We start from the raw sequence: 24,394 nt of genomic DNA, 5'->3' as shown, positions 1-24,394 counted from the left end.
CGGTGTGGCCGTAGGCTCTGGGCCTTCTGAGATTTGTACCTTTAAGCATCTAGTTGGCTAGACCATGCAGTTTTGAATGCCAATTGAGAAATGGCTCACTGCCTGAACATGGAGCACAAAAAAGCCTACAGCACCTGGTATTCCCAGGCAGTCTCCCATCCAGGTACTAACTAGGCCCAACACTGCTTAGCTTCTGAGATCAGAAGAGATCAGGCGCATTCAGTGTGGTGTGGCCGTAGGCTCTGGGCATTCTGAGATTTGTACCTTTAAGCATCTAGTTGGCTAGACCATGCAGTTTTGAAAGCCAATTGAGAAATGGCTCACTGCCTGAACATGGAGCACAAAAAAGCCTACAGCACCTGGTATTCCCAGGCGGTCTCCCATCCAGGTACTAACTAGGCCCGACACTGCTTAGCTTCTGAGATCAGACGAGATCAGGCGCATTCAGTGTGGTGTGGCCGTAGGCTCTGGGCCTTCTGAGATTTGTACCTTTAAGCATCTAGTTGGCTAGACCATGCAGTTTTGAAAGCCAATTGAGAAATGGCTCACTGCCTGAACATGGAGCACAAAAAAGCCTACAGCACCTGGTATTCCCAGGCGGTCTCCCATCCAGGTACTAACTAGGCCCAAAACTGCTTAGCTTCCGAGATCGGGCGCATTCATTGTGGTGTAGCCCTAAAATTGAGAAATGCTAAGAGTATTACTCTTTTGCATTTACAGTTAGTAAGCTAAGCCATAAAGCCACTTGCAACATGATACCACGCTCATCACCCGATCAGCGCTCGATCAGGCTCGATCAGGCGAGATATATAAGACTTGTGGGCCCATTCACGACTCCTATGTCTGGTTGGATAACTTTACTCCATCCATCCTGTTTCTGTTGCAGGGAGTTGGAGAGAACAACCAACACAACCATGGCTTTCTTTAAAGACTCTTTATGGACTCAATATTCTCTGAACTGCATTACATGTGAAGGTAAATTTATTACCCATGAACACACTACCCGTATGTTAATTTTATGTAAATAGGTAGCGCCAGCCCTCATGTTGTTGTCCAACATTTCCGCTATTAAAAGGGATACATTTATTTTGGAATCATAAGCAAATTTAAAAAGAAATTGAGAAGTGGCACAATTACTAATCATAGAGCACAAAAAAGGCTACAGAACCTGGTATTCCCAGGTGGTCTCCCATCCAGGTACTAACTAGGCCCGACACTGCTTAGCTTCTGAGATCAGACGAGATCAGGCGCATTCAGTGTGGTGTGGCCGTAGGCTCTGGGCCTTCTGAGATTTGTACCTTTAAGCATCTAGTTGGCTAGACCATGCAGTTTTGAAAGCCAATTGAGAAATGGCTCACTGCCTGAACATGGAGCACAAAAAAGCCTACAGCACCTGGTATTCCCAGGTGGTCTCCCATCCAGGTACTAACTAGGCCCGACACTGCTTAGCTTCTGAGATCAGACGCATTCAGTGTGGTGTGGCCGTAGGCTCTGGGCCTTCTGAGATTTGTACCTTTAAGCATCTAGTTGGCTAGAACATGCAGATTTGAAAGCCAATTGAGAAATGGCTCACTGCCTGAACATGGAGCACAAAAAAGCCTACAGCACCCTGTATTCCCAGGCGGTCTCCCATCCAGGTATTAACTAGGCCCGACACTGCTTAGCTTCTGAGATCAGACGAGATCAGGCGCATTCAGTGTGGTGTGGCCGTAGGCTCTGGATCGTCTGAGATTTGTACCTTTAAGCATCTAGTTGGCTAGACCATGCAGTTTTGAAAGCCAATTGAGAAATGGCTCACTGCCTGAACATGGAGCACAAAAAAGCCTACAGCACCTGGTATTCCCAGGCGGTCTCCCATCCAGGTACTAACTAGGCCCGAAACTGCTTAGCTTCCGAGATCGGGCGCATTCATTGTGGTGTAGCCCTAAAATTGAGAAATGCTAAGAGTATTACTCTTATGCATTTACAGTTAGTAAGCTAAGCCATAAAGCCACTTGCAACATGATACCACGCTCATCACCCGATCAGGCTCGATCAGGCGAGATATATAAGACTTGTGGGCCCATTCAGGACTCCTATGTCTGGTAGGATAACTTTACTCCATCCATCCTGTTTCTGTTGCAGGGAGTTGGAGAGAACAACCAACACAACCATGGCTTTCTTTCAAGACTCTTTATGGACTCAATATTCTCTGAACTGCATTACATGTGAAGGTAGATTTATTACCCATGAACACACTACCCGTATGTTAATTTTATGTAAATAGGTAGCGCCAGCCCTCATGTTGTTGTCCAACATTTCCGCTATTAAAAGGGATACATTTATTTTGGAATCATAAGCAAATTTAAAAAGAAATTGAGAAGTGGCACAATTACTAATCATAGAGCACAAAAAAGCCTACAGAACCTGGTATTCCCAGGCGGTCTCCCATCCAGGTACTAACTAGGCCCGACACTGCTTAGCTTCTGAGATCAGATGAGATCAGGCGCATTCAGTGTGGTGTGGCCGTAGGCTCTGGGCCTTCTGAGATTTGTACCTTTAAGCATCTAGTTGGCTAGACCATGCAGTTTTGAAAGCCAATTGAGAAATGGCTCACTGCCTGAACATGGAGCACAAAAAAGCCTACAGCACCTGGTATTCCCAGGCGGTCTCCCATCCAGGTACTAACTAGGCCCGACACTGCTTAGCTTCTGAGATCAGAAGAGATCAGGCGCATTCAGTGTGGTGTGGCCGTAGGCTCTGGGCCTTCTGAGATTTGTACCTTTAAGCATCTAGTTGGCTAGACCATGCAGTTTTGAAAGCCAATTGAGAAATGGCTCACTGCCTGAACATGGAGCACAAAAAAGCCTACAGCACCTGGTATTCCCAGGCGGTCTCCCATCCAGGTACTAACTAGGCCTGACACTGCTTAGCTTCTGAGATCAGGCGCATTCAGTGTGGTGTGGCCGTAGGCTCTGGGCCTTCTGAGATTTGTACCTTTAAGCATCTAGTTGGCTAGACCATGCAGTTTTGAAAGGCAATTGAGAAATGGCTCACTGCCTGAACATGGAGCACAAAAAAAGCCTACAGCACCTGGTATTCCCAGGCGGTCTCCCATCCAGGTACTAACTAGGCCCGACACTGCTTAGCTTCTGAGATCAGAGATCAGGCGCATTCAGTGTGGTGTGGCCGTGGGCTCTGGGCTTTCTGAGATTTGTACCTTTAAGCATCTAGTTGGCTAGACCATGCAGTTTTGAAAGCCAATTGAGAAATGGCTCACTGCCTGAACATGGAGCACAAAAAAGCCTACAGCACCTGGTATTCCCAGGCGGTCTCCCATCCAGGTACTAACTAGGCCCGAAACTGCTTAGCTTCCGAGATCGGGCGCATTCATTGTGGTGTAGCCCTAAAATTGAGAAATGCTAAGAGTATTACTCTTATGCATTTACAGTTAGTAAGCTAAGCCATAAAGCCACTTGCAACATGATACCACGCTCATCACCCGATCAGCGCTCGATCAGGCTCGATCAGGCGAGATATATAAGACTTGTGGGCCCATTCAGAACTCCTATGTCTGGTTGGATAACTTTACTCCATCCATCCTGTTTCTGTTGCAGGGAGTTGGAGAGAACAACCAACACAACCATGGCTTTCTTTCAAGACTCTTTATGGACTCAATATTCTCTGAACTGCATTACATGTGAAGGTAGATTTATTACCCATGAACACACTACCCGTATGTTAATTTTATGTAAATAGGTAGCGCCAGCCCTCATGTTGTTGTCCAACATTTCCGCTATTAAAAGGGATACATTTATTTGGGAATCATAAGCAAATTTAAAAAGAAATTGAGAAGTGGCACAATTACTAATCATAGAGCACAACAAAAAAGCCTACAGCACCTGGTATTCCCAGGCGGTCTCCCATCCAGGTACTAACTAGGCCCGACACTGCTTAGCTTCTGAGATCAGACGAGATCAGGCACATTCAGTGTGGTGTGGCCGTAGGCTCTGGGCCTTCTGAGATTTGTACCTTTAAGCATCTAGTTGGCTAGACCATGCAGTTTTGAAAGCCAATTGAGAAATGGCTCACTGCCTGAACATGGAGCACAAAAAAGCCTACAGCACCCTGTATTCCCAGGCGGTCTCCCACCCAGGTACTAACTAGGCCCGACACTGCTTAGCTTCTGAAATCAGACGAGATCAGGCGCATTCAGTGTGGTGTGGCCATAGGCTCTGGGCCTTCTGAGATTTGTACCTTTAAGCATCTAGTTGGCTAGACCATGCAGTTTTGAAAGCCAATTGAGAAATGGCTCACTGCCTGAACATGGAGCACAAAAAAGCCTACAGCACCTGGTATTCCCAGGCGGTCTCCCATCCAGGTACTAACTAGGCCCGACACTGCTTAGCTTCTGAGATCAGAGATCAGGCGCATTCAGTGTGGTGTGGCCGTGGGCTCTGGGCTTTCTGAGATTTGTACCTTTAAGCATCTAGTTGGCTAGACCATGCAGTTTTGAAAGCCAATTGAGAAATGGCTCACTGCCTGAACATGGAGCACAAAAAAGCCTACAGCACCTGGTATTCCCAGGCGGTCTCCCATCCAGGTACTAACTAGGCCCGAAACTGCTTAGCTTCCGAGATCGGGCGCATTCATTGTGGTGTAGCCCTAAAATTGAGAAATGCTAAGAGTATTACTCTTATGCATTTACAGTTAGTAAGCTAAGCCATAAAGCCACTTGCAACATGATACCACGCTCATCACCCGATCAGCGCTCGATCAGGCGAGATATATAAGACTTGTGGGCCCATTCAGGACTCCTATGTCTGGTTGGATAACTTTACTCCATCCATCCTGTTTCTGTTGCAGGGAGTTGGAGAGAACAACCAACACAACCATGGCTTTCTTTCAAGACTCTTTATGGACTCAATATTCTCTGAACTGCATTACATGTGAAGGTAGATTTATTACCCATGAACACACTACCCGTATGTTAATTTTATGTAAATAGGTAGCGCCAGCCCTCATGTTGTTGTCCAACATTTCCGCTATTAAAAGGGATACATTTATTTTGGAATCATAAGCAAATTTAAAAAGAAATTGAGAAGTGGCACAATTACTAATCATAGAGCACAAAAAAGCCTACAGAACCTGGTATTCCCAGGCGGTCTCCCATCCAGGTACTAACTAGGCCCGACACTGCTTATCTTCTGAGATCAGGCGCATTCAGTGTGGTGTGGCCGTAGTCTGTGGGCCTTCTGAGATTTGCACCTTTAAGCATCTAGTTGGCTAGACCATGCAGTTTTGAAAGCCAATTGAGAAATGGCTCACTGCCTGAACATGGAGCACAAAAAAGCCTACAGCACCTGGTATTCCCAGGCGGTCTCCCATCCAGGTACTAACTAGGCCCAACACTGCTTAGCTTCTGAGATCGGACGAGATCAGGCGCATTCAGTGTGGTGTGGCCGTAGGCTCTGGGCCTTCTGAGATTTGTACCTTTAAGCATCTAGTTGGCTAGACCATGCAGTTTTGAAAGCCAATTGAGAAATGGCTCACTGCCTGAACATGGAGCACAAAAAAGCCTACAGCACCTGGTATTACCAGGCGGTCTCCCATCCAGGTACTAACTAGGCCCGAAACTGCTTAGCTTCCGAGATCGGGCGCATTCATTGTGGTGTAGCCCTAAAATTGAGAAATGCTAAGAGTATTACTCTTTTGCATTTACAGTTAGTAAGCTAAGCCATAAAGCCACTTGCAACATGATACCACGCTCATCACCCGATCAGGCTCGATCAGGCGACATATATAAGACTTGTGGGCCCATTCAGGACTCCTATGTCTGGTAGGAAAACTTTACTCCATCCATCCTGTTTCTGTTGCAGGGAGTTGGAGAGAACAACCAACACAACCATGGCTTTCTTTCAAGACTCTTTATGGACTCAATATTCTCTGAACTGCATTACATGTGAAGGTAGATTTATTACCCATGAACACACTACCCGTATGTTAATTTTATGTAAATAGGTAGCGCCAGCCCTCATGTTGTTGTCCAACATTTCCGCTATTAAAAGGGATACATTTATTTTGGAATCATAAGCAAATTTAAAAAGAAATTGAGAAGTGGCACAATTACTAATCATAGAGCACAAAAAAGCCTACAGCACCTGGTATTCCCAGGCGGTCTCCCATCTAGGTACTAACTAGGCCCGACACTGCTTAGCTTCTGAGATCAGACGAGATCAGGCACATTCAGTGTGGTGTGGCCGTAGGCTCTGGGCCTTCTGAGATTTGTACCTTTAAGCATCTAGTTGGCTAGACCATGCAGTTTTGAAAGCCAACTGAGAAATGGCTCACTGCCTGAACATGGAGCACAAAAAAGCCTACAGCACCTGGTATTCCCAGGCGGTCTCCCATCCAGGTACTAACTAGGCCCGACACTGCTTAGCTTCTGAGATCAGACGAGATCAGGCGCATTCAGTGTGGTGTGGCCGTAAGCTCTGGGCCGTCTGAGATTTGTACCTTTAAGCATCTAGTTGGCTAGACCATGCAGTTTTGAAATCCAATTGAGAAATGGCTCACTGCCTGAACATGGAGCACAAAAAAGCCTACAGCACCTGGTATTCCCAGGCGGTCTCCAATCCAGGTACTAACTAGGCCCGACACTGCTTAGCTTCTGAGATCAGACGAGATCAGGAGCATTCAGTGTGGTGTGGCCGTAGGCTCTGGGCCTTCTGAGATTTGTACCTTTCAGCATCTAGTTGGCTAGACCATGCAGTTTTGAAAGCCAATTGAGAAATGGCTCACTGCCTGAACATGGAGCACAAAAAAGCCTACAGCACCTGGTATTCCCAGGCGGTCTCCCATCCAGGTACTAACTAGGCCCGAAACTGCTTAGCTTCCGAGATCGGGCGCATTCATTGTGGTGTAGCCCTAAAATTGAGAAATGCTAAGAGTATTACTCTTATGCATTTACAGTTAGTAAGCTAAGCCATAAAGCCACTTGCAACATGATACCACGCTCATCACCCGATCAGGCTCGATCAGGCGAGATATATAAGACTTGTGGGCCCATTCAGGACTCCTATGTCTGGTAGGATAACTTTACTCCATCCATCCTGTTTCTGTTGCAGGGAGTTGGAGAGAACAACCAACACAACCATGGCTTTCTTTCAAGACTCTTTATGGACTCAATATTCTCTGAACTGCATTACATGTGAAGGTAGATTTATTACCCATGAACACACTACCCGTATGTTAATTTTATGTAAATAGGTAGCGCCAGCCCTCATGTTGTTGTCCAACATTTCCGCTATTAAAAGGGATACATTTATTTTGGAATCATAAGCAAATTTAAAAAGAAATTGAGAAGTGGCACAATTACTAATCATAGAGCACAAAAAAGCCTACAGCACCTGGTATTCCCAGGCGGTCTCCCATCCAGGTACTAACTAGGCCTGACACTGCTTAGCTTCTGAGATCAGACAAGATCAGGCACATTCAGTGTGGTGTGGCCGTAGGCTCTGGGCCTTCTGAGATTTGTACCTTTAAGCATCTAGTTGGCTAGACCATGCAGTTTTGAAAGCCAATTGAGAAATGGCTCACTGCCTGAACATGGAGCACAAAAAAGACTACAGCACCTGGTATTCCCAGGTGGTCTCCCATCCAGGTACTAACTAGGCCCGACACTGCTTAGCTTCTGAGATCAGACGAGATCAGGGGCATTCAGTGTGGTGTGGCCGTAGGCTCTGGGCCTTCTGAGATTTGTACCTTTAAGCATCTAGTTGGCTAGACCATGCAGTTTTGAAAACCAATTGAGAAATGGCTCACTGCCTGAACATGGAGCACAAAAAAGCCTACAGCACCTGGTATTCCCAGGCGGTCTCCCATCCAGGTACTAACTAGGCCCGACACTGCTTAGCTTCTGAGATCAGACGCATTCAGTGTGGTGTGGCCGTAGGCTCTGGGCCTTCTGAGATTTGTACCTTTAAGCCTCTAGTTGGCTAGACCATGCAGTTTTGAAAGCCAATTGAGAAATGGCTCACTGCCTGAACATGGAGCACAAAAAAGCCTACAGCACCTGGTATTCCCAGGCGGTCTCCCATCCAGGTACTAACTAGGCCCGAAACTGCTTAGCTTCCGAGATCGGGCGCATTCATTGTGGTGTAGCCCTAAAATTGAGAAATGCTAAGAGTATTACTCTTATGCATTTACAGTTAGTAAGCTAAGCCATAAAGCCACTTGCAACATGATACCACGCTCATCACCCGATCAGGCGAGATATATAAGACTTGTGGGCCCATTCAGGACTCCTATGTCTGGTAGGATAACTTTACTCCATCCATCCTGTTTCTGTTGCAGGGGGTTGGAGAGAACAACCAACACAACCATGGCTTTCTTTCAAGACTCTTTATGGACTCAATATTCTCTGAACTGCATTACATGTGAAGGTAGATTTATTACCCATGAACACACTACCCGTATGTTAATTTTATGTAAATAGGTAGCGCCAGCCCTCATGTTGTTGTCCAACATTTCCGCTATTAAAAGGGATACATTTATTTTGGAATCATAAGCAAATTTAAAAAGAAATTGAGAAGTGGCACAATTACTAATCATAGAGCACAAAAAAAGCCTACAGAACCTGGTATTCCCAGGCGGTCTCCCATCCAGGTACTAACAAGGCCCGACACTGCTTAGCTTCTGATATCAGACGAGATCAGGCGCATTCAGTGTGGTGTGGCCGTAGGCTCTGGGCCTTCTGAGATTTGTACCTTTAAGCATCTAGTTGGCTAGACCATGCAGTTTTGAAAGCCAATTGAGAAATGGCTCACTGCCTGAACATGGAGCACAAAAAAGCCTACAGCACCTGGTATTCCCAGGCGGTCTCCCATCCAGGTACTAACTAGGCCCGACACTGCTTAGCTTCTGAGATCAGACGAGATCAGGCGCATTCAGTGTGGTGTGGCCGTAGGCTCTGGGCCTTCTGAGATTTGTACCTTTAAACATCTAGTTGGCTAGACCATGCAGTTTTGAAAGCCAATTGAGAAATGGCTCACTGCCTGAACATGGAGCACAAAAAAGCCTACAGCACCTGGTATTCCCAGGCGGTCTCCCATCCAGGTACTAACTAGGCCCGACACTGCTTAGCTTCTGAGATCAGACGAGATCAGGCGCATTCAGTGTGGTGTGGCCGTAGGCTCTGGGCCTTCTGAGATTTGTACCTTTAAGCATCTAGTTGGCTAGACCATGCAGTTTTGAAAGCCAATTGAGAAATGGCTCACTGCCTGAACATGGAGCACAAAAAAGCCTACAGCACCTGGTATTCCCAGGCGGTCTCCCATCCAGGTACTAACTAGGCCCGACAATGCTTAGCTTCTGAGATCAGACGAGATCAGGCGCATTCAGTGTGGTGTGGCCGTAGGCTCTGGGCCTTCTGAGATTTGTACCTTTAAGCATCTAGTTGGCTAGACCATGCAGTTTTGAAAGCCAATTGAGAAATGGCTCACTGCCTGAACATGGAGCACAAAAAAGCCTACAGCACCTGGTATTCCCAGGCGGTCTCCCATCCAGGTACTAACTAGGCCCGACACTGCTTAGCTTCTGAGATCAGACGAAATCAGGCGCATTCAGTGTGGTGTGGCCGTAGGCTCTGGGCCTTCTGAGATTTGTACCTTTAAGCATCTAGTTGGCTAGACCATGCAGTTTTGAAAGCCAATTGAGAAATGGCTCACTGCCTGAACATGGAGCACAAAAAAGCCTACAGCACCTGGTATTCCCAGGCGGTCTCCCATCCAGGTACTAACTAGGCCCGAAACTGCTTAGCTTCCGAGATCGGGCGCATTCATTGTGGTGTAGCCCTAAAATTGAGAAATGCTAAGAGTATTACTCTTATGCATTTACAGTTAGTAAGCTAAGCCATAAAGCCACTTGCAACATGATACCACGCTCATCACCCGATCAGGCGAGATATATAAGACTTGTGGGCCCATTCAGGACTCCTATGTCTGGTAGGATAACTTTACTCCATCCATCCTGTTTCTGTTGCAGGGGGTTGGAGAGAACAACCAACACAACCATGGCTTTCTTTCAAGACTCTTTATGGACTCAATATTCTCTGAACTGCATTACATGTGAAGGTAGATTTATTACCCATGAACACACTACCCGTATGTTAATTTTATGTAAATAGGTAGCGCCAGCCCTCATGTTGTTGTCCAACATTTCCGCTATTAAAAGGGATACATTTATTTTGGAATCATAAGCAAATTTAAAAAGAAATTGAGAAGTGGCACAATTACTAATCATAGAGCACAAAAAAAGCCTACAGAACCTGGTATTCCCAGGCGGTCTCCCATCCAGGTACTAACAAGGCCCGACACTGCTTAGCTTCTGATATCAGACGAGATCAGGCGCATTCAGTGTGGTGTGGCCGTAGGCTCTGGGCCTTCTAAGATTTGTACCTTTAAGCATCTAGTTGGCTAGACCATGCAGTTTTGAAAGCCAATTGAGAAATGGCTCACTGCCTGAACATGGAGCACAAAAAAGCCTACAGCACCTGGTATTCCCAGGCGGTCTCCCATCCAGGTACTAACTAGGCCCGACACTGCTTAGCTTCTGAGATCAGACGAGATCAGGCGCATTCAGTGTGGTGTGGCCGTAGGCTCTGGGCCTTCTGAGATTTGTACCTTTAAACATCTAGTTGGCTAGACCATGCAGTTTTGAAAGCCAATTGAGAAATGGCTCACTGCCTGAACATGGAGCACAAAAAAGCCTACAGCACCTGGTATTCCCAGGCGGTCTCCCATCCAGGTACTAACTAGGCCCGACACTGCTTAGCTTCTGAGATCAGACGAGATCAGGCGCATTCAGTGTGGTGTGGCCGTAGGCTCTGGGCATTCTGAGATTTGTACCTTTAAGCATCTAGTTGGCTAGACCATGCAGTTTTGAAAGCCAATTGAGAAATGGCTCACTGCCTGAACATGGAGCACAAAAAAGCCTACAGCACCTGGTATTCCCAGGCGGTCTCCCATCCAGGTACTAACTAGGCCCGACAATGCTTAGCTTCTGAGATCAGGCGCATTCAGTGTGGTGTGGCCGTAGGCTCTGGGCCTTCTGAGAGTTGTACCTTTAAGCATCTAGTTGGCTAGACCATGCAGTTTTGAAAGCCAATTGAGAAATGGCTCACTGCCTGAACATGGAGCACAAAAAAGCCTACAGCACCTGGTATTCCCAGGCTGTCTCCCATCCAGGTACTAACTAGGCCCGACACTGCTTAGCTTCTGAGATCAGACGAGATCAGGCGCATTCAGTGTGGTGTGGCCGTAGGCTCTGGGCCTTCTGAGATTTGTACCTTTAAGCATCTAGTTGGCTAGACCATGCAGTTTTGAAAGCCAATTGAGAAATGGCTCACTGCCTGAACATGGAGCACAAAAAAGCCTACAGCACCTGGTATTCCCAGGCGGTCTCCCATCCAGGTACTAACTAGGCCCGACACTGCTTAGCTTCTGAGATCAGACGAAATCAGGCGCATTCAGTGTGGTGTGGCCGTAGGCTCTGGGCCTTCTGAGATTTGTACCTTTAAGCATCTAGTTGGCTAGACCATGCAGTTTTGAAAGCCAATTGAGAAATGGCTCACTGCCTGAACATGGAGCACAAAAAAGCCTACAGCACCTGGTATTCCCAGGCGGTCTCCCATCCAGGTACTAACTAGGCCCGACAATGCTTAGCTTCTGAGATCAGGCGCATTCAGTGTGGTGTGGCCGTAGGCTCTGGGCCTTCTGAGATTTGTACCTTTAAGCATCTAGTTGGCTAGACCATGCAGTTTTGAAAGCCAATTGAGAAATGGCTCACTGCCTGAACATGGAGCACAAAAAAGCCTACAGCACCTGGTATTCCCAGGCTGTCTCCCATCCAGGTACTAACTAGGCCCGACACTGCTTAGCTTCTGAGATCAGACGAGATCAGGCGCATTCAGTGTGGTGTGGCCGTAGGCTCTGGGCCTTCTGAGATTTGTACCTTTAAGCATCTAGTTGGCTAGACCATGCAGTTTTGAAAGCCAATTGAGAAATGGCTCACTGCCTGAACATGGAGCACAAAAAAGCCTACAGCACCTGGTATTCCCAGGCGGTCTCCCATCCAGGTACTAACTAGGCCCGACACTGCTTAGCTTCTGAGATCAGACGAAATCAGGCGCATTCAGTGTGGTGTGGCCGTAGGCTCTGGGCCTTCTGAGATTTGTACCTTTAAGCATCTAGTTGGCTAGACCATGCAGTTTTGAAAGCCAATTGAGAAATGGCTCACTGCCTGAACATGGAGCACAAAAAAGCCTACAGCACCTGGTATTCCCAGGCGGTCTCCCATCCAGGTACTAACTAGGCCCGAAACTGCTTAGCTTCCGAGATCGGGCGCATTCATTGTGGTGTAGCCCTAAAATTGAGAAATGCTAAGAGTATTACTCTTATGCATTTACAGTTAGTAAGCTAAGCCATAAAGCCACTTGCAACATGATACCACGCTCATCACCCGATCAGGCGAGATATATAAGACTTGTGGGCCCATTCAGGACTCCTATGTCTGGTAGGATAACTTTACTCCATCCATCCTGTTTCTGTTGCAGGGGGTTGGAGAGAACAACCAACACAACCATGGCTTTCTTTCAAGACTCTTTATGGACTCAATATTCTCTGAACTGCATTACATGTGAAGGTAGATTTATTACCCATGAACACACTACCCGTATGTTAATTTTATGTAAATAGGTAGCGCCAGCCCTCATGTTGTTGTCCAACATTTCCGCTATTAAAAGGGATACATTTATTTTGGAATCATAAGCAAATTTAAAAAGAAATTGAGAAGTGGCACAATTACTAATCATAGAGCACAAAAAAAGCCTACAGAACCTGGTATTCCCAGGCGGTCTCCCATCCAGGTACTAACAAGGCCCGACACTGCTTAGCTTCTGATATCAGACGAGATCAGGCGCATTCAGTGTGGTGTGGCCGTAGGCTCTGGGCCTTCTAAGATTTGTACCTTTAAGCATCTAGTTGGCTAGACCATGCAGTTTTGAAAGCCAATTGAGAAATGGCTCACTGCCTGAACATGGAGCACAAAAAAGCCTACAGCACCTGGTATTCCCAGGCGGTCTCCCATCCAGGTACTAACTAGGCCCGACACTGCTTAGCTTCTGAGATCAGACGAGATCAGGCGCATTCAGTGTGGTGTGGCCGTAGGCTCTGGGCCTTCTGAGATTTGTACCTTTAAACATCTAGTTGGCTAGACCATGCAGTTTTGAAAGCCAATTGAGAAATGGCTCACTGCCTGAACATGGAGCACAAAAAAGCCTACAGCACCTGGTATTCCCAGGCGGTCTCCCATCCAGGTACTAACTAGGCCCGACACTGCTTAGCTTCTGAGATCAGACGAGATCAGGCGCATTCAGTGTGGTGTGGCCGTAGGCTCTGGGCCTTCTGAGATTTGTACCTTTAAGCATCTAGTTGGCTAGACCATGCAGTTTTGAAAGCCAATTGAGAAATGGCTCACTGCCTGAACATGGAGCACAAAAAAGCCTACAGCACCTGGTATTGCCAGGCGGTCTCCCATCCAGGTACTAACTAGGCCCGACAATGCTTAGCTTCTGAGATCAGGCGCATTCAGTGTGGTGTGGCCGTAGGCTCTGGGCCTTCTGAGATTTGTACCTTTAAGCATCTAGTTGGCTAGACCATGCAGTTTTGAAAGCCAATTGAGAAATGGCTCACTGCCTGAACATGGAGCACAAAAAAGCCTACAGCACCTGGTATTCCCAGGCTGTCTCCCATCCAGGTACTAACTAGGCCCGACACTGCTTAGCTTCTGAGATCAGACGAGATCAGGCGCATTCAGTGTGGTGTGGCCGTAGGCTCTGGGCCTTCTGAGATTTGTACCTTTAAGCATCTAGTTGGCTAGACCATGCAGTTTTGAAAGCCAATTGAGAAATGGCTCACTGCCTGAACATGGAGCACAAAAAAGCCTACAGCACCTGGTATTCCCAGGCAGTCTCCCATCCAGGTACTAACTAGGCCCGACACTGCTTAGCTTCTGAGATCAGACGAGATCAGGCGCATTCAGTGCGGTGTGGCCGTAGGCTCTGGGCCTTCTGAGATTTGTACCTTTAAGCATCTAGTTGGCTAGACCATGCAGTTTTGAAAGCCAATTGAGAAATGGCTCACTGCCTGAACATGGAGCACAAAAAAGCCTACAGCACCTGGTATTCCCAGGCGGTCTCCCATCCAGGTACTAACTAGGCCCGACAATGCTTAGCTTCTGGGATCAGGCGCATTCAGTGTGGTGTGGCCGTAGGCTCTGGGCCTTCTGAGATTTGTACCTTTAAGCATCTAGTTGGCTAGACCATGCAGTTTTGAAAGCCAATTGAGAAATGGCTCACTGCCTGAACATGGAGCACAAAAAAGCCTACAGCACCTGGTATTCCCAGGCGGTCTCCCATCCAGGTACTAACTAGGCCTGACACTGCTTAGCTTCTGAGATCAGACGAGATCAGGCGCATTCAGTGTGGTGGGGCCGTAGGCTCTGGGCCTTCTGAGATTTGTACCTTTAAGCATCTAGTTGGCTAGACCATGCAGTTTTGAAAGCCAATTGAGAAATGGCTCACTGCCTGAACATGGAGCACAAAAAAGCCTACAGCACCTGGTATTCCCAGGCGGTCTCCCATCCAGGTACTAACTAGGCCCGACACTGCTTAGCTTCTGAGATCAGACCAGATCAGGAGCATTCAGTGTGGTGTGGCCGTAGGCTCTTGGCCTTCTGAGATTTGTACCTTTAAGCATCTAGTTGGCTAGACCATGCAGTTTTGAAAGCCAATTGAGAAATGGCTCACTGCCTGAACATGGAGCACAAAAAAGCCTACAGCACCTGGTATTCCCAGGCGGTCTCCCATCCAGGTACTAACTAGGCCCGAAACTGCTTAGCTTCCGAGATCGGGCGCATTCATTGTGGTGTAGCCCTAAAATTGAGAAATGCTAAGAGTATTACTCTTATGCATTTACAGTTAGTAAGCTAAGCCATAAAGCCACTTGCAACATGATACCACGCTCATCACCTGATCAGGCTCGATCAGGCGAGATATATCAGACTTGTGGCCCCATTCAGGACTCCTATGTCTGGTAGGATAACTTTACTCCATCCATCCTGTTTCTGTTGCAGGGAGTTGGAGAGAACAACCAACACAACCATGGCTTTCTTTCAAGACTCTTTATGGACTCAATATTCTCTGAACTGCATTACATGTGAAGGTAGATTTATTACCCATGAACACACTACCCGTATGTTAATTTTATGTAAATAGGTAGCGCCAGCCCTCATGTTGTTGTCCAACATTTCCGCTATTAAAAGGGATACATTTATTTTGGAATCATAAGCAAATTTAAAAAGAAATTGAGAAGTGGCACAATTACTAATCATAGAGCACATAAAAGCCTACAGCACCTGGTATTCCCAGGCGGTCTCCCATCCAGGTACTAACTAGGCCTGACACTGCTTAGCTTCTGAGATCAGACAAGATCAGGCACATTCAGTGTGGTGTGGCCGTAGGCTCTGGGCCTTCTGAGATTTGTACCTTTAAGCATCTAGTTGGCTAGACCATGCAGTTTTGAAAGCCAATTGAGAAATGGCTCACTGCCTGAACATGGAGCACAAAAAAGACTACAGCACCTGGTATTCCCAGGTGGTCTCCCATCCAGGTACTAACTAGGCCCGACACTGCTTAGCTTCTGAGATCAGACGAGATCAGGCGCATTCAGTGTGGTGTGGCCGTAGGCTCTGGGCCTTCTGAGATTTGTACCTTTAAGCATCTAGTTGGCTAGACCATGCAGTTTTGAAAGCCAATTGAGAAATGGCTCACTGCCTGAACATGGAGCACAAAAAAGCCTACAGCACCTGGTATTCCCAGGCGGTCTCCCATCCAGGTACTAACTAGGCCCGACACTGCTTAGCTTCTGAGATCAGACGAGATCAGGCGCATTCAGTGTGGTGTGGCCGTAGGCTCTGGGCCTTCTGAGATTTGTACCTTTAAGCATCTAGTTGGCTAGACCATGCAGTTTTGAAAGCCAATTGAGAAATGGCTCACTGCCTGAACATGGAGCACAAAAAAGCCTACAGCACCTGGTATTCCCAGGCGGTCTCCCATCCAGGTACTAACTAGGCCCGAAACTGCTTAGCTTCCGAGATCGGGCGCATTCATTGTGGTGTAGCCCTAAAATTGAGAAATGCTAAGAGTATTACTCTTATGCATTTACAGTTAGTAAGCTAAGCCATAAAGCCACTTGCAACATGATACCACGCTCATCACCCGATCAGGCGAGATATATAAGACTTGTGGGCCCATTCAGGACTCCTATGTCTGGTAGGATAACTTTACTCCATCCATCCTGTTTCTGTTGCAGGGGGTTGGAGAGAACAACCAACACAACCATGGCTTTCTTTCAAGACTCTTTATGGACTCAATATTCTCTGAACTGCATTACATGTGAAGGTAGATTTATTACCCATGAACACACTACCCGTATGTTAATTTTATGTAAATAGGTAGCGCCAGCCCTCATGTTGTTGTCCAACATTTCCGCTATTAAAAGGGATACATTTATTTTGGAATCATAAGCAAATTTAAAAAGAAATTGAGAAGTGGCACAATTACTAATCATAGAGCACAAAAAAAGCCTACAGAACCTGGTATTCCCAGGCGGTCTCCCATCCAGGTACTAACAAGGCCCGACACTGCTTAGCTTCTGATATCAGACGAGATCAGGCGCTGCCGTAGGCTCTGGGCCTTCTGAGATTTGTACCTTTAAGCATCTAGTTGGCTAGACCATGCAGTTTTGAAAGCCAATTGAGAAATGGCTCACTGCCTGAACATGGAGCACAAAAAAGCCTACAGCACCTGGTATTCCCAGGCGGTCTCCCATCCAGGTACTAACTAGGCCCGACACTGCTTAGCTTCTGAGATCAGACGAGATCAGGCGCATTCAGTGTGGTGTGGCCGTAGGCTCTGGGCCTTCTGAGATTTGTACCTTTAAACATCTAGTTGGCTAGACCATGCAGTTTTGAAAGCCAATTGAGAAATGGCTCACTGCCTGAACATGGAGCACAAAAAAGCCTACAGCACCTGGTATTCCCAGGCGGTCTCCCATCCAGGTACTAACTAGGCCCGACACTGCTTAGCTTCTGAGATCAGACGAGATCAGGCGCATTCAGTGTGGTGTGGCCGTAGGCTCTGGGCCTTCTGAGATTTGTACCTTTAAGCATCTAGTTGGCTAGACCATGCAGTTTTGAAAGCCAATTGAGAAATGGCTCACTGCCTGAACATGGAGCACAAAAAAGCCTACAGCACCTGGTATTCCCAGGCGGTCTCCCATCCAGGTACTAACTAGGCCCGAAACTGCTTAGCTTCCGAGATCGGGCGCATTCATTGTGGTGTAGCCCTAAAATTGAGAAATGCTAAGAGTATTACTCTTATGCATTTACAGTTAGTAAGCTAAGCCATAAAGCCACTTGCAACATGATACCACGCTCATCACCCGATCAGGCGAGATATATAAGACTTGTGGGCCCATTCAGGACTCCTATGTCTGGTAGGATAACTTTACTCCATCCATCCTGTTTCTGTTGCAGGGGGTTGGAGAGAACAACCAACACAACCATGGCTTTCTTTCAAGACTCTTTATGGACTCAATATTCTCTGAACTTCATTACATGTGAAGGTAGATTTATTACCCATGAACACACTACCCGTATGTTAATTTTATGTAAATAGGTAGCGCCAGCCCTCATGTTGTTGTCCAACATTTCCGCTATTAAAAGGGATACATTTATTTTGGAATCATAAGCAAATTTAAAAAGAAATTGAGAAGTGGCACAATTACTAATCATAGAGCACAAAAAAAGCCTACAGAACCTGGTATTCCCAGGCGGTCTCCCATCCAGGTACTAACAAGGCCCGACACTGCTTAGCTTCTGATATCAGACGAGATCAGGCGCATTCAGTGTGGTGTGGCCGTAGGCTCTGGGCCTTCTAAGATTTGTACCTTTAAGCATCTAGTTGGCTAGACCATGCAGTTTTGAAAGCCAATTGAGAAATGGCTCACTGCCTGAACATGGAGCACAAAAAAGCCTACAGCACCTGGTATTCCCAGGCGGTCTCCCATCCAGGTACTAACTAGGCCCGACACTGCTTAGCTTCTGAGATCAGACGAGATCAGGCGCATTCAGTGTGGTGTGGCCGTAGGCTCTGGGCCTTCTGAGATTTGTACCTTTAAACATCTAGTTGGCTAGACCATGCAGTTTTGAAAGCCAATTGAGAAATGGCTCACTGCCTGAACATGGAGCACAAAAAAGCCTACAGCACCTGGTATTCCCAGGCGGTCTCCCATCCAGGTACTAACTAGGCCCGACACTGCTTAGCTTCTGAGATCAGACGAGATCAGGCGCATTCAGTGTGGTGTGGCCGTAGGCTCTGGGCATTCTGAGATTTGTACCTTTAAGCATCTAGTTGGCTAGACCATGCAGTTTTGAAAGCCAATTGAGAAATGGCTCACTGCCTGAACATGGAGCACAAAAAAGCCTACAGCACCTGGTATTCCCAGGCGGTCTCCCATCCAGGTACTAACTAGGCCCGACAATGCTTAGCTTCTGAGATCAGGCGCATTCAGTGTGGTGTGGCCGTAGGCTCTGGGCCTTCTGAGAGTTGTACCTTTAAGCATCTAGTTGGCTAGACCATGCAGTTTTGAAAGCCAATTGAGAAATGGCTCACTGCCTGAACATGGAGCACAAAAAAGCCTACAGCACCTGGTATTCCCAGGCTGTCTCCCATCCAGGTACTAACTAGGCCCGACACTGCTTAGCTTCTGAGATCAGACGAGATCAGGCGCATTCAGTGTGGTGTGGCCGTAGGCTCTGGGCCTTCTGAGATTTGTACCTTTAAGCATCTAGTTGGCTAGACCATGCAGTTTTGAAAGCCAATTGAGAAATGGCTCACTGCCTGAACATGGAGCACAAAAAAGCCTACAGCACCTGGTATTCCCAGGCGGTCTCCCATCCAGGTACTAACTAGGCCCGACACTGCTTAGCTTCTGAGATCAGACGAAATCAGGCGCATTCAGTGTGGTGTGGCCGTAGGCTCTGGGCCTTCTGAGATTTGTACCTTTAAGCATCTAGTTGGCTAGACCATGCAGTTTTGAAAGCCAATTGAGAAATGGCTCACTGCCTGAACATGGAGCACAAAAAAGCCTACAGCACCTGGTATTCCCAGGCGGTCTCCCATCCAGGTACTAACTAGGCCCGACAATGCTTAGCTTCTGAGATCAGGCGCATTCAGTGTGGTGTGGCCGTAGGCTCTGGGCCTTCTGAGATTTGTACCTTTAAGCATCTAGTTGGCTAGACCATGCAGTTTTGAAAGCCAATTGAGAAATGGCTCACTGCCTGAACATGGAGCACAAAAAAGCCTACAGCACCTGGTATTCCCAGGCTGTCTCCCATCCAGGTACTAACTAGGCCCGACACTGCTTAGCTTCTGAGATCAGACGAGATCAGGCGCATTCAGTGTGGTGTGGCCGTAGGCTCTGGGCCTTCTGAGATTTGTACCTTTAAGCATCTAGTTGGCTAGACCATGCAGTTTTGAAAGCCAATTGAGAAATGGCTCACTGCCTGAACATGGAGCACAAAAAAGCCTACAGCACCTGGTATTCCCAGGCGGTCTCCCATCCAGGTACTAACTAGGCCCGACACTGCTTAGCTTCTGAGATCAGACGAAATCAGGCGCATTCAGTGTGGTGTGGCCGTAGGCTCTGGGCCTTCTGAGATTTGTACCTTTAAGCATCTAGTTGGCTAGACCATGCAGTTTTGAAAGCCAATTGAGAAATGGCTCACTGCCTGAACATGGAGCACAAAAAAGCCTACAGCACCTGGTATTCCCAGGCGGTCTCCCATCCAGGTACTAACTAGGCCCGAAACTGCTTAGCTTCCGAGATCGGGCGCATTCATTGTGGTGTAGCCCTAAAATTGAGAAATGCTAAGAGTATTACTCTTATGCATTTACAGTTAGTAAGCTAAGCCATAAAGCCACTTGCAACATGATACCACGCTCATCACCCGATCAGGCGAGATATATAAGACTTGTGGGCCCATTCAGGACTCCTATGTCTGGTAGGATAACTTTACTCCATCCATCCTGTTTCTGTTGCAGGGGGTTGGAGAGAACAACCAACACAACCATGGCTTTCTTTCAAGACTCTTTATGGACTCAATATTCTCTGAACTGCATTACATGTGAAGGTAGATTTATTACCCATGAACACACTACCCGTATGTTAATTTTATGTAAATAGGTAGCGCCAGCCCTCATGTTGTTGTCCAACATTTCCGCTATTAAAAGGGATACATTTATTTTGGAATCATAAGCAAATTTAAAAAGAAATTGAGAAGTGGCACAATTACTAATCATAGAGCACAAAAAAAGCCTACAGAACCTGGTATTCCCAGGCGGTCTCCCATCCAGGTACTAACAAGGCCCGACACTGCTTAGCTTCTGATATCAGACGAGATCAGGCGCATTCAGTGTGGTGTGGCCGTAGGCTCTGGGCCTTCTAAGATTTGTACCTTTAAGCATCTAGTTGGCTAGACCATGCAGTTTTGAAAGCCAATTGAGAAATGGCTCACTGCCTGAACATGGAGCACAAAAAAGCCTACAGCACCTGGTATTCCCAGGCGGTCTCCCATCCAGGTACTAACTAGGCCCGACACTGCTTAGCTTCTGAGATCAGACGAGATCAGGCGCATTCAGTGTGGTGTGGCCGTAGGCTCTGGGCCTTCTGAGATTTGTACCTTTAAACATCTAGTTGGCTAGACCATGCAGTTTTGAAAGCCAATTGAGAAATGGCTCACTGCCTGAACATGGAGCACAAAAAAGCCTACAGCACCTGGTATTCCCAGGCGGTCTCCCATCCAGGTACTAACTAGGCCCGACACTGCTTAGCTTCTGAGATCAGACGCATTCAGTGTGGTGTGGCCGTAGGCTCTGGGCCTTCTGAGATTTGTACCTTTAAGCATCTAGTTGGCTAGACCATGCAGTTTTGAAAGCCAATTGAGAAATGGCTCACTGCCTGAACATGGAGCACAAAAAAGCCTACAGCACCTGGTATTGCCAGGCGGTCTCCCATCCAGGTACTAACTAGGCCCGACAATGCTTAGCTTCTGAGATCAGGCGCATTCAGTGTGGTGTGGCCGTAGGCTCTGGGCCTTCTGAGATTTGTACCTTTAAGCATCTAGTTGGCTAGACCATGCAGTTTTGAAAGCCAATTGAGAAATGGCTCACTGCCTGAACATGGAGCACAAAAAAGCCTACAGCACCTGGTATTCCCAGGCTGTCTCCCATCCAGGTACTAACTAGGCCCGACACTGCTTAGCTTCTGAGATCAGACGAGATCAGGCGCATTCAGTGTGGTGTGGCCGTAGGCTCTGGGCCTTCTGAGATTTGTACCTTTAAGCATCTAGTTGGCTAGACCATGCAGTTTTGAAAGCCAATTGAGAAATGGCTCACTGCCTGAACATGGAGCACAAAAAAGCCTACAGCACCTGGTATTCCCAGGCAGTCTCCCATCCAGGTACTAACTAGGCCCGACACTGCTTAGCTTCTGAGATCAGACGAGATCAGGCGCATTCAGTGCGGTGTGGCCGTAGGCTCTGGGCCTTCTGAGATTTGTACCTTTAAGCATCTAGTTGGCTAGACCATGCAGTTTTGAAAGCCAATTGAGAAATGGCTCACTGCCTGAACATGGAGCACAAAAAAGCCTACAGCACCTGGTATTCCCAGGCGGTCTCCCATCCAGGTACTAACTAGGCCCGACAATGCTTAGCTTCTGGGATCAGGCGCATTCAGTGTGGTGTGGCCGTAGGCTCTGGGCCTTCTGAGATTTGTACCTTTAAGCATCTAGTTGGCTAGACCATGCAGTTTTGAAAGCCAATTGAGAAATGGCTCACTGCCTGAACATGGAGCACAAAAAAGCCTACAGCACCTGGTATTCCCAGGCGGTCTCCCATCCAGGTACTAACTAGGCCTGACACTGCTTAGCTTCTGAGATCAGACGAGATCAGGCGCATTCAGTGTGGTGGGGCCGTAGGCTCTGGGCCTTCTGAGATTTGTACCTTTAAGCATCTAGTTGGCTAGACCATGCAGTTTTGAAAGCCAATTGAGAAATGGCTCACTGCCTGAACATGGAGCACAAAAAAGCCTACAGCACCTGGTATTCCCAGGCGGTCTCCCATCCAGGTACTAACTAGGCCCGACACTGCTTAGCTTCTGAGATCAGACCAGATCAGGAGCATTCAGTGTGGTGTGGCCGTAGGCTCTTGGCCTTCTGAGATTTGTACCTTTAAGCATCTAGTTGGCTAGACCATGCAGTTTTGAAAGCCAATTGAGAAATGGCTCACTGCCTGAACATGGAGCACAAAAAAGCCTACAGCACCTGGTATTCCCAGGCGGTCTCCCATCCAGGTACTAACTAGGCCCGAAACTGCTTAGCTTCCGAGATCGGGCGCATTCATTGTGGTGTAGCCCTAAAATTGAGAAATGCTAAGAGTATTACTCTTATGCATTTACAGTTAGTAAGCTAAGCCATAAAGCCACTTGCAACATGATACCACGCTCATCACCTGATCAGGCTCGATCAGGCGAGATATATCAGACTTGTGGCCCCATTCAGGACTCCTATGTCTGGTAGGATAACTTTACTCCATCCATCCTGTTTCTGTTGCAGGGAGTTGGAGAGAACAACCAACACAACCATGGCTTTCTTTCAAGACTCTTTATGGACTCAATATTCTCTGAACTGCATTACATGTGAAGGTAGATTTATTACCCATGAACACACTACCCGTATGTTAATTTTATGTAAATAGGTAGCGCCAGCCCTCATGTTGTTGTCCAACATTTCCGCTATTAAAAGGGATACATTTATTTTGGAATCATAAGCAAATTTAAAAAGAAATTGAGAAGTGGCACAATTACTAATCATAGAGCACATAAAAGCCTACAGCACCTGGTATTCCCAGGCGGTCTCCCATCCAGGTACTAACTAGGCCTGACACTGCTTAGCTTCTGAGATCAGACAAGATCAGGCACATTCAGTGTGGTGTGGCCGTAGGCTCTGGGCCTTCTGAGATTTGTACCTTTAAGCATCTAGTTGGCTAGACCATGCAGTTTTGAAAGCCAATTGAGAAATGGCTCACTGCCTGAACATGGAGCACAAAAAAGACTACAGCACCTGGTATTCCCAGGTGGTCTCCCATCCAGGTACTAACTAGGCCCGACACTGCTTAGCTTCTGAGATCAGACGAGATCAGGCGCATTCAGTGTGGTGTGGCCGTAGGCTCTGGGCCTTCTGAGATTTGTACCTTTAAGCATCTAGTTGGCTAGACCATGCAGTTTTGAAAGCCAATTGAGAAATGGCTCACTGCCTGAACATGGAGCACAAAAAAGCCTACAGCACCTGGTATTCCCAGGCGGTCTCCCATCCAGGTACTAACTAGGCCCGACACTGCTTAGCTTCTGAGATCAGACGAGATCAGGCGCATTCAGTGTGGTGTGGCCGTAGGCTCTGGGCCTTCTGAGATTTGTACCTTTAAGCATCTAGTTGGCTAGACCATGCAGTTTTGAAAGCCAATTGAGAAATGGCTCACTGCCTGAACATGGAGCACAAAAAAGCCTACAGCACCTGGTATTCCCAGGCGGTCTCCCATCCAGGTACTAACTAGGCCCGAAACTGCTTAGCTTCCGAGATCGGGCGCATTCATTGTGGTGTAGCCCTAAAATTGAGAAATGCTAAGAGTATTACTCTTATGCATTTACAGTTAGTAAGCTAAGCCATAAAGCCACTTGCAACATGATACCACGCTCATCACCCGATCAGGCGAGATATATAAGACTTGTGGGCCCATTCAGGACTCCTATGTCTGGTAGGATAACTTTACTCCATCCATCCTGTTTCTGTTGCAGGGGGTTGGAGAGAACAACCAACACAACCATGGCTTTCTTTCAAGACTCTTTATGGACTCAATATTCTCTGAACTGCATTACATGTGAAGGTAGATTTATTACCCATGAACACACTACCCGTATGTTAATTTTATGTAAATAGGTAGCGCCAGCCCTCATGTTGTTGTCCAACATTTCCGCTATTAAAAGGGATACATTTATTTTGGAATCATAAGCAAATTTAAAAAGAAATTGAGAAGTGGCACAATTACTAATCATAGAGCACAAAAAAAGCCTACAGAACCTGGTATTCCCAGGCGGTCTCCCATCCAGGTACTAACAAGGCCCGACACTGCTTAGCTTCTGATATCAGACGAGATCAGGCGCTGCCGTAGGCTCTGGGCC

General features: G+C 47.2%; 54 non-coding genes and 29 pseudogenes across 54 annotated transcripts; all 83 read right to left on the bottom strand.

Moving 5' to 3' along the window:
- Nucleotides 1-122: 122 nt before the first annotated feature.
- Nucleotides 123-241, bottom strand: LOC138493662 (5S ribosomal RNA). The gene has a single exon (XR_011276664.1). It is a non-coding gene; the product is annotated as a 5S ribosomal RNA (ribosomal RNA).
- A 106-nt stretch (nucleotides 242-347) lies between these two features.
- Nucleotides 348-466, bottom strand: LOC138495946 (5S ribosomal RNA). The gene has a single exon (XR_011277657.1). It is a non-coding gene; the product is annotated as a 5S ribosomal RNA (ribosomal RNA).
- A 106-nt stretch (nucleotides 467-572) lies between these two features.
- On the bottom strand, nucleotides 573-681 carry LOC138495628 (5S ribosomal RNA; annotated as a pseudogene).
- A 475-nt stretch (nucleotides 682-1,156) lies between these two features.
- Nucleotides 1,157-1,275, bottom strand: LOC138494375 (5S ribosomal RNA). The gene has a single exon (XR_011277311.1). It is a non-coding gene; the product is annotated as a 5S ribosomal RNA (ribosomal RNA).
- Nucleotides 1,276-1,381: 106 nt separating this feature from the next.
- On the bottom strand, nucleotides 1,382-1,490 carry LOC138495016 (5S ribosomal RNA; annotated as a pseudogene).
- A 106-nt stretch (nucleotides 1,491-1,596) lies between these two features.
- On the bottom strand, nucleotides 1,597-1,715 carry LOC138494195 (5S ribosomal RNA). Its single transcript, XR_011277147.1, has one exon. It is a non-coding gene; the product is annotated as a 5S ribosomal RNA (ribosomal RNA).
- A 106-nt stretch (nucleotides 1,716-1,821) lies between these two features.
- Nucleotides 1,822-1,930, bottom strand: LOC138495939 (5S ribosomal RNA; annotated as a pseudogene).
- Nucleotides 1,931-2,394: 464 nt separating this feature from the next.
- Nucleotides 2,395-2,513, bottom strand: LOC138493627 (5S ribosomal RNA). Its single transcript, XR_011276632.1, has one exon. It is a non-coding gene; the product is annotated as a 5S ribosomal RNA (ribosomal RNA).
- Nucleotides 2,514-2,619: 106 nt separating this feature from the next.
- Nucleotides 2,620-2,738, bottom strand: LOC138497087 (5S ribosomal RNA). The gene has a single exon (XR_011278510.1). It is a non-coding gene; the product is annotated as a 5S ribosomal RNA (ribosomal RNA).
- A 106-nt stretch (nucleotides 2,739-2,844) lies between these two features.
- LOC138495131 (5S ribosomal RNA) lies at nucleotides 2,845-2,953 on the bottom strand (annotated as a pseudogene).
- A 107-nt stretch (nucleotides 2,954-3,060) lies between these two features.
- Nucleotides 3,061-3,176, bottom strand: LOC138494678 (5S ribosomal RNA; annotated as a pseudogene).
- Nucleotides 3,177-3,282: 106 nt separating this feature from the next.
- Nucleotides 3,283-3,391, bottom strand: LOC138495938 (5S ribosomal RNA; annotated as a pseudogene).
- Nucleotides 3,392-3,869: 478 nt separating this feature from the next.
- LOC138493482 (5S ribosomal RNA) lies at nucleotides 3,870-3,988 on the bottom strand. Its single transcript, XR_011276501.1, has one exon. It is a non-coding gene; the product is annotated as a 5S ribosomal RNA (ribosomal RNA).
- A 106-nt stretch (nucleotides 3,989-4,094) lies between these two features.
- LOC138494380 (5S ribosomal RNA) lies at nucleotides 4,095-4,213 on the bottom strand. Its single transcript, XR_011277315.1, has one exon. It is a non-coding gene; the product is annotated as a 5S ribosomal RNA (ribosomal RNA).
- A 106-nt stretch (nucleotides 4,214-4,319) lies between these two features.
- Nucleotides 4,320-4,435, bottom strand: LOC138494676 (5S ribosomal RNA; annotated as a pseudogene).
- A 106-nt stretch (nucleotides 4,436-4,541) lies between these two features.
- On the bottom strand, nucleotides 4,542-4,650 carry LOC138495937 (5S ribosomal RNA; annotated as a pseudogene).
- A 465-nt stretch (nucleotides 4,651-5,115) lies between these two features.
- LOC138495434 (5S ribosomal RNA) lies at nucleotides 5,116-5,224 on the bottom strand (annotated as a pseudogene).
- A 106-nt stretch (nucleotides 5,225-5,330) lies between these two features.
- On the bottom strand, nucleotides 5,331-5,449 carry LOC138493819 (5S ribosomal RNA). Its single transcript, XR_011276807.1, has one exon. It is a non-coding gene; the product is annotated as a 5S ribosomal RNA (ribosomal RNA).
- Nucleotides 5,450-6,128: 679 nt separating this feature from the next.
- On the bottom strand, nucleotides 6,129-6,247 carry LOC138493590 (5S ribosomal RNA). The gene has a single exon (XR_011276599.1). It is a non-coding gene; the product is annotated as a 5S ribosomal RNA (ribosomal RNA).
- A 106-nt stretch (nucleotides 6,248-6,353) lies between these two features.
- LOC138497093 (5S ribosomal RNA) lies at nucleotides 6,354-6,472 on the bottom strand. The gene has a single exon (XR_011278515.1). It is a non-coding gene; the product is annotated as a 5S ribosomal RNA (ribosomal RNA).
- Nucleotides 6,473-6,578: 106 nt separating this feature from the next.
- LOC138494086 (5S ribosomal RNA) lies at nucleotides 6,579-6,697 on the bottom strand. Its single transcript, XR_011277049.1, has one exon. It is a non-coding gene; the product is annotated as a 5S ribosomal RNA (ribosomal RNA).
- A 106-nt stretch (nucleotides 6,698-6,803) lies between these two features.
- On the bottom strand, nucleotides 6,804-6,912 carry LOC138495936 (5S ribosomal RNA; annotated as a pseudogene).
- Nucleotides 6,913-7,376: 464 nt separating this feature from the next.
- Nucleotides 7,377-7,495, bottom strand: LOC138494526 (5S ribosomal RNA). The gene has a single exon (XR_011277448.1). It is a non-coding gene; the product is annotated as a 5S ribosomal RNA (ribosomal RNA).
- A 106-nt stretch (nucleotides 7,496-7,601) lies between these two features.
- LOC138493603 (5S ribosomal RNA) lies at nucleotides 7,602-7,720 on the bottom strand. Its single transcript, XR_011276611.1, has one exon. It is a non-coding gene; the product is annotated as a 5S ribosomal RNA (ribosomal RNA).
- Nucleotides 7,721-7,826: 106 nt separating this feature from the next.
- LOC138495066 (5S ribosomal RNA) lies at nucleotides 7,827-7,935 on the bottom strand (annotated as a pseudogene).
- Nucleotides 7,936-8,041: 106 nt separating this feature from the next.
- LOC138495935 (5S ribosomal RNA) lies at nucleotides 8,042-8,150 on the bottom strand (annotated as a pseudogene).
- A 455-nt stretch (nucleotides 8,151-8,605) lies between these two features.
- Nucleotides 8,606-8,724, bottom strand: LOC138494567 (5S ribosomal RNA). Its single transcript, XR_011277485.1, has one exon. It is a non-coding gene; the product is annotated as a 5S ribosomal RNA (ribosomal RNA).
- Nucleotides 8,725-8,830: 106 nt separating this feature from the next.
- LOC138495934 (5S ribosomal RNA) lies at nucleotides 8,831-8,949 on the bottom strand. The gene has a single exon (XR_011277656.1). It is a non-coding gene; the product is annotated as a 5S ribosomal RNA (ribosomal RNA).
- Nucleotides 8,950-9,055: 106 nt separating this feature from the next.
- LOC138495922 (5S ribosomal RNA) lies at nucleotides 9,056-9,174 on the bottom strand. The gene has a single exon (XR_011277655.1). It is a non-coding gene; the product is annotated as a 5S ribosomal RNA (ribosomal RNA).
- A 106-nt stretch (nucleotides 9,175-9,280) lies between these two features.
- Nucleotides 9,281-9,399, bottom strand: LOC138493698 (5S ribosomal RNA). The gene has a single exon (XR_011276697.1). It is a non-coding gene; the product is annotated as a 5S ribosomal RNA (ribosomal RNA).
- Nucleotides 9,400-9,505: 106 nt separating this feature from the next.
- Nucleotides 9,506-9,624, bottom strand: LOC138493537 (5S ribosomal RNA). The gene has a single exon (XR_011276551.1). It is a non-coding gene; the product is annotated as a 5S ribosomal RNA (ribosomal RNA).
- A 106-nt stretch (nucleotides 9,625-9,730) lies between these two features.
- Nucleotides 9,731-9,839, bottom strand: LOC138495933 (5S ribosomal RNA; annotated as a pseudogene).
- A 455-nt stretch (nucleotides 9,840-10,294) lies between these two features.
- On the bottom strand, nucleotides 10,295-10,413 carry LOC138494566 (5S ribosomal RNA). The gene has a single exon (XR_011277484.1). It is a non-coding gene; the product is annotated as a 5S ribosomal RNA (ribosomal RNA).
- Nucleotides 10,414-10,519: 106 nt separating this feature from the next.
- Nucleotides 10,520-10,638, bottom strand: LOC138495910 (5S ribosomal RNA). The gene has a single exon (XR_011277654.1). It is a non-coding gene; the product is annotated as a 5S ribosomal RNA (ribosomal RNA).
- Nucleotides 10,639-10,744: 106 nt separating this feature from the next.
- LOC138495896 (5S ribosomal RNA) lies at nucleotides 10,745-10,863 on the bottom strand. Its single transcript, XR_011277652.1, has one exon. It is a non-coding gene; the product is annotated as a 5S ribosomal RNA (ribosomal RNA).
- Nucleotides 10,864-10,969: 106 nt separating this feature from the next.
- On the bottom strand, nucleotides 10,970-11,078 carry LOC138495112 (5S ribosomal RNA; annotated as a pseudogene).
- A 106-nt stretch (nucleotides 11,079-11,184) lies between these two features.
- Nucleotides 11,185-11,303, bottom strand: LOC138494133 (5S ribosomal RNA). The gene has a single exon (XR_011277091.1). It is a non-coding gene; the product is annotated as a 5S ribosomal RNA (ribosomal RNA).
- A 106-nt stretch (nucleotides 11,304-11,409) lies between these two features.
- LOC138493536 (5S ribosomal RNA) lies at nucleotides 11,410-11,528 on the bottom strand. The gene has a single exon (XR_011276550.1). It is a non-coding gene; the product is annotated as a 5S ribosomal RNA (ribosomal RNA).
- A 106-nt stretch (nucleotides 11,529-11,634) lies between these two features.
- LOC138495111 (5S ribosomal RNA) lies at nucleotides 11,635-11,743 on the bottom strand (annotated as a pseudogene).
- Nucleotides 11,744-11,849: 106 nt separating this feature from the next.
- On the bottom strand, nucleotides 11,850-11,968 carry LOC138494131 (5S ribosomal RNA). Its single transcript, XR_011277089.1, has one exon. It is a non-coding gene; the product is annotated as a 5S ribosomal RNA (ribosomal RNA).
- Nucleotides 11,969-12,074: 106 nt separating this feature from the next.
- On the bottom strand, nucleotides 12,075-12,193 carry LOC138493535 (5S ribosomal RNA). The gene has a single exon (XR_011276549.1). It is a non-coding gene; the product is annotated as a 5S ribosomal RNA (ribosomal RNA).
- Nucleotides 12,194-12,299: 106 nt separating this feature from the next.
- On the bottom strand, nucleotides 12,300-12,408 carry LOC138495932 (5S ribosomal RNA; annotated as a pseudogene).
- A 455-nt stretch (nucleotides 12,409-12,863) lies between these two features.
- Nucleotides 12,864-12,982, bottom strand: LOC138494565 (5S ribosomal RNA). The gene has a single exon (XR_011277483.1). It is a non-coding gene; the product is annotated as a 5S ribosomal RNA (ribosomal RNA).
- A 106-nt stretch (nucleotides 12,983-13,088) lies between these two features.
- Nucleotides 13,089-13,207, bottom strand: LOC138495884 (5S ribosomal RNA). The gene has a single exon (XR_011277651.1). It is a non-coding gene; the product is annotated as a 5S ribosomal RNA (ribosomal RNA).
- Nucleotides 13,208-13,313: 106 nt separating this feature from the next.
- On the bottom strand, nucleotides 13,314-13,432 carry LOC138495872 (5S ribosomal RNA). Its single transcript, XR_011277650.1, has one exon. It is a non-coding gene; the product is annotated as a 5S ribosomal RNA (ribosomal RNA).
- A 106-nt stretch (nucleotides 13,433-13,538) lies between these two features.
- LOC138495440 (5S ribosomal RNA) lies at nucleotides 13,539-13,647 on the bottom strand (annotated as a pseudogene).
- Nucleotides 13,648-13,753: 106 nt separating this feature from the next.
- Nucleotides 13,754-13,872, bottom strand: LOC138494130 (5S ribosomal RNA). The gene has a single exon (XR_011277088.1). It is a non-coding gene; the product is annotated as a 5S ribosomal RNA (ribosomal RNA).
- Nucleotides 13,873-13,978: 106 nt separating this feature from the next.
- Nucleotides 13,979-14,097, bottom strand: LOC138493614 (5S ribosomal RNA). Its single transcript, XR_011276621.1, has one exon. It is a non-coding gene; the product is annotated as a 5S ribosomal RNA (ribosomal RNA).
- A 106-nt stretch (nucleotides 14,098-14,203) lies between these two features.
- On the bottom strand, nucleotides 14,204-14,312 carry LOC138495316 (5S ribosomal RNA; annotated as a pseudogene).
- A 106-nt stretch (nucleotides 14,313-14,418) lies between these two features.
- Nucleotides 14,419-14,537, bottom strand: LOC138494270 (5S ribosomal RNA). Its single transcript, XR_011277215.1, has one exon. It is a non-coding gene; the product is annotated as a 5S ribosomal RNA (ribosomal RNA).
- A 106-nt stretch (nucleotides 14,538-14,643) lies between these two features.
- Nucleotides 14,644-14,762, bottom strand: LOC138493940 (5S ribosomal RNA). The gene has a single exon (XR_011276916.1). It is a non-coding gene; the product is annotated as a 5S ribosomal RNA (ribosomal RNA).
- A 106-nt stretch (nucleotides 14,763-14,868) lies between these two features.
- On the bottom strand, nucleotides 14,869-14,977 carry LOC138495930 (5S ribosomal RNA; annotated as a pseudogene).
- A 464-nt stretch (nucleotides 14,978-15,441) lies between these two features.
- On the bottom strand, nucleotides 15,442-15,560 carry LOC138494525 (5S ribosomal RNA). The gene has a single exon (XR_011277447.1). It is a non-coding gene; the product is annotated as a 5S ribosomal RNA (ribosomal RNA).
- A 106-nt stretch (nucleotides 15,561-15,666) lies between these two features.
- Nucleotides 15,667-15,785, bottom strand: LOC138493408 (5S ribosomal RNA). The gene has a single exon (XR_011276433.1). It is a non-coding gene; the product is annotated as a 5S ribosomal RNA (ribosomal RNA).
- A 106-nt stretch (nucleotides 15,786-15,891) lies between these two features.
- On the bottom strand, nucleotides 15,892-16,010 carry LOC138495859 (5S ribosomal RNA). Its single transcript, XR_011277649.1, has one exon. It is a non-coding gene; the product is annotated as a 5S ribosomal RNA (ribosomal RNA).
- A 106-nt stretch (nucleotides 16,011-16,116) lies between these two features.
- LOC138495929 (5S ribosomal RNA) lies at nucleotides 16,117-16,225 on the bottom strand (annotated as a pseudogene).
- Nucleotides 16,226-16,891: 666 nt separating this feature from the next.
- Nucleotides 16,892-17,010, bottom strand: LOC138495847 (5S ribosomal RNA). Its single transcript, XR_011277648.1, has one exon. It is a non-coding gene; the product is annotated as a 5S ribosomal RNA (ribosomal RNA).
- Nucleotides 17,011-17,116: 106 nt separating this feature from the next.
- LOC138495834 (5S ribosomal RNA) lies at nucleotides 17,117-17,235 on the bottom strand. The gene has a single exon (XR_011277646.1). It is a non-coding gene; the product is annotated as a 5S ribosomal RNA (ribosomal RNA).
- A 106-nt stretch (nucleotides 17,236-17,341) lies between these two features.
- LOC138495928 (5S ribosomal RNA) lies at nucleotides 17,342-17,450 on the bottom strand (annotated as a pseudogene).
- A 455-nt stretch (nucleotides 17,451-17,905) lies between these two features.
- Nucleotides 17,906-18,024, bottom strand: LOC138494564 (5S ribosomal RNA). The gene has a single exon (XR_011277482.1). It is a non-coding gene; the product is annotated as a 5S ribosomal RNA (ribosomal RNA).
- Nucleotides 18,025-18,130: 106 nt separating this feature from the next.
- Nucleotides 18,131-18,249, bottom strand: LOC138495822 (5S ribosomal RNA). The gene has a single exon (XR_011277645.1). It is a non-coding gene; the product is annotated as a 5S ribosomal RNA (ribosomal RNA).
- Nucleotides 18,250-18,355: 106 nt separating this feature from the next.
- Nucleotides 18,356-18,474, bottom strand: LOC138495810 (5S ribosomal RNA). The gene has a single exon (XR_011277644.1). It is a non-coding gene; the product is annotated as a 5S ribosomal RNA (ribosomal RNA).
- A 106-nt stretch (nucleotides 18,475-18,580) lies between these two features.
- On the bottom strand, nucleotides 18,581-18,689 carry LOC138495109 (5S ribosomal RNA; annotated as a pseudogene).
- Nucleotides 18,690-18,795: 106 nt separating this feature from the next.
- LOC138494129 (5S ribosomal RNA) lies at nucleotides 18,796-18,914 on the bottom strand. The gene has a single exon (XR_011277087.1). It is a non-coding gene; the product is annotated as a 5S ribosomal RNA (ribosomal RNA).
- Nucleotides 18,915-19,020: 106 nt separating this feature from the next.
- LOC138493534 (5S ribosomal RNA) lies at nucleotides 19,021-19,139 on the bottom strand. Its single transcript, XR_011276548.1, has one exon. It is a non-coding gene; the product is annotated as a 5S ribosomal RNA (ribosomal RNA).
- A 106-nt stretch (nucleotides 19,140-19,245) lies between these two features.
- On the bottom strand, nucleotides 19,246-19,354 carry LOC138495108 (5S ribosomal RNA; annotated as a pseudogene).
- Nucleotides 19,355-19,460: 106 nt separating this feature from the next.
- On the bottom strand, nucleotides 19,461-19,579 carry LOC138494128 (5S ribosomal RNA). Its single transcript, XR_011277086.1, has one exon. It is a non-coding gene; the product is annotated as a 5S ribosomal RNA (ribosomal RNA).
- Nucleotides 19,580-19,685: 106 nt separating this feature from the next.
- Nucleotides 19,686-19,804, bottom strand: LOC138493533 (5S ribosomal RNA). Its single transcript, XR_011276547.1, has one exon. It is a non-coding gene; the product is annotated as a 5S ribosomal RNA (ribosomal RNA).
- Nucleotides 19,805-19,910: 106 nt separating this feature from the next.
- LOC138495927 (5S ribosomal RNA) lies at nucleotides 19,911-20,019 on the bottom strand (annotated as a pseudogene).
- Nucleotides 20,020-20,474: 455 nt separating this feature from the next.
- LOC138494562 (5S ribosomal RNA) lies at nucleotides 20,475-20,593 on the bottom strand. Its single transcript, XR_011277481.1, has one exon. It is a non-coding gene; the product is annotated as a 5S ribosomal RNA (ribosomal RNA).
- Nucleotides 20,594-20,699: 106 nt separating this feature from the next.
- On the bottom strand, nucleotides 20,700-20,818 carry LOC138495797 (5S ribosomal RNA). Its single transcript, XR_011277643.1, has one exon. It is a non-coding gene; the product is annotated as a 5S ribosomal RNA (ribosomal RNA).
- Nucleotides 20,819-20,924: 106 nt separating this feature from the next.
- LOC138495065 (5S ribosomal RNA) lies at nucleotides 20,925-21,033 on the bottom strand (annotated as a pseudogene).
- Nucleotides 21,034-21,139: 106 nt separating this feature from the next.
- On the bottom strand, nucleotides 21,140-21,248 carry LOC138495439 (5S ribosomal RNA; annotated as a pseudogene).
- Nucleotides 21,249-21,354: 106 nt separating this feature from the next.
- Nucleotides 21,355-21,473, bottom strand: LOC138494127 (5S ribosomal RNA). The gene has a single exon (XR_011277085.1). It is a non-coding gene; the product is annotated as a 5S ribosomal RNA (ribosomal RNA).
- A 106-nt stretch (nucleotides 21,474-21,579) lies between these two features.
- LOC138493613 (5S ribosomal RNA) lies at nucleotides 21,580-21,698 on the bottom strand. Its single transcript, XR_011276620.1, has one exon. It is a non-coding gene; the product is annotated as a 5S ribosomal RNA (ribosomal RNA).
- A 106-nt stretch (nucleotides 21,699-21,804) lies between these two features.
- On the bottom strand, nucleotides 21,805-21,913 carry LOC138495315 (5S ribosomal RNA; annotated as a pseudogene).
- Nucleotides 21,914-22,019: 106 nt separating this feature from the next.
- On the bottom strand, nucleotides 22,020-22,138 carry LOC138494269 (5S ribosomal RNA). The gene has a single exon (XR_011277214.1). It is a non-coding gene; the product is annotated as a 5S ribosomal RNA (ribosomal RNA).
- Nucleotides 22,139-22,244: 106 nt separating this feature from the next.
- LOC138493939 (5S ribosomal RNA) lies at nucleotides 22,245-22,363 on the bottom strand. Its single transcript, XR_011276915.1, has one exon. It is a non-coding gene; the product is annotated as a 5S ribosomal RNA (ribosomal RNA).
- A 106-nt stretch (nucleotides 22,364-22,469) lies between these two features.
- Nucleotides 22,470-22,578, bottom strand: LOC138495926 (5S ribosomal RNA; annotated as a pseudogene).
- A 464-nt stretch (nucleotides 22,579-23,042) lies between these two features.
- On the bottom strand, nucleotides 23,043-23,161 carry LOC138494524 (5S ribosomal RNA). The gene has a single exon (XR_011277446.1). It is a non-coding gene; the product is annotated as a 5S ribosomal RNA (ribosomal RNA).
- A 106-nt stretch (nucleotides 23,162-23,267) lies between these two features.
- Nucleotides 23,268-23,386, bottom strand: LOC138493407 (5S ribosomal RNA). Its single transcript, XR_011276432.1, has one exon. It is a non-coding gene; the product is annotated as a 5S ribosomal RNA (ribosomal RNA).
- A 106-nt stretch (nucleotides 23,387-23,492) lies between these two features.
- On the bottom strand, nucleotides 23,493-23,611 carry LOC138495785 (5S ribosomal RNA). The gene has a single exon (XR_011277642.1). It is a non-coding gene; the product is annotated as a 5S ribosomal RNA (ribosomal RNA).
- Nucleotides 23,612-23,717: 106 nt separating this feature from the next.
- On the bottom strand, nucleotides 23,718-23,826 carry LOC138495925 (5S ribosomal RNA; annotated as a pseudogene).
- Between the last annotated feature and the right edge of the window lie 568 nt (nucleotides 23,827-24,394).

The sequence above is a fragment of the Ambystoma mexicanum genome, chromosome 10 (assembly GCF_040938575.1).
Source record: "Ambystoma mexicanum isolate Mex_15411 chromosome 10, UKY_AmexF1_1, whole genome shotgun sequence".
NCBI classification, from domain to species: domain Eukaryota; kingdom Metazoa; phylum Chordata; class Amphibia; order Caudata; family Ambystomatidae; genus Ambystoma; species Ambystoma mexicanum.
The sequence above is the reverse complement of the archived record's forward strand: the minus strand, read 5'-3'. Positions and strand labels throughout refer to the sequence as shown.